Here is a 916-nt window from a genome sequence, read left to right as displayed (position 1 = left end):
AAGTTGAAGAAATCTGGAATTCATCCTTTAGAAATCTGGTATACGAAGAGAGGCTATAATGATTGGATCTCTTCTCCCTTAAGACACGTTGACTTCGCAGCGACTTAATCCGTGTTCAAAATTCTGAATAAGTTCAATAAAGTAAACCTCGAGCATCTTTTCGAAATACAAGAAAATGCGGTTACCAGGACAAATGGAATAAAACTCAAAGCTAAATAATGTAGTACGGACGTGGGATAAAGTTTCTTTTCCTATAGGTGTGGTTTAACACTGGAATAAGTTACCGTCAGACGTAGTGAATGCTAAAACCATAAATACTTTCAAAAGTCGTTTAGAAAAATATCTTATAAAGCCAGGTATTCTTTGAGGAAAATGCCAGAAATAAACGGATAAACGACAGCGATAACGGGGTTAATTGAAGGGTAATGTGCAGAATAAAGTTATCTAATTTGTATACACCATCACTAATGATAGGATTATAATTCTTTGTGTATTTAATGACAGAAGATCCAATGATATTTCTAGTGGTAATAGAGCTGGAGTAATCTTCTATTATCAAATACACAAAGAATTATAATCTCAATATCAGTGATGGTCTATACAAATTAGATAACTTTAGTGTTGATAAAATTTGTAAAATGATAAGTTTATGATACGCTCGTTCTCTGTCTTGGTCAATCACATGTTTACCAAATGGCGTCCTGGCTACGTCTCTTCCTTGTATATCAACTGACTGTTATATTTCTGTCTTGTGTCTCCCTTGATGGTGTGAGTTTTAAACGAAAGTGCACTCGGGAACTTATCGTGTTCCATTTTCCCCGTGGACTTATCGGAATATCTTGATCACGCTCAAAATTGTGATCCTTTCCAATATATATATATATATATATATATATATATATATATATATATATAT

This window comes from Panulirus ornatus, chromosome 9 (genome assembly GCF_036320965.1).
Source record: "Panulirus ornatus isolate Po-2019 chromosome 9, ASM3632096v1, whole genome shotgun sequence".
NCBI lineage: Eukaryota > Metazoa > Arthropoda > Malacostraca > Decapoda > Palinuridae > Panulirus > Panulirus ornatus.
Note: the sequence above shows the minus strand (reverse complement) of the source record.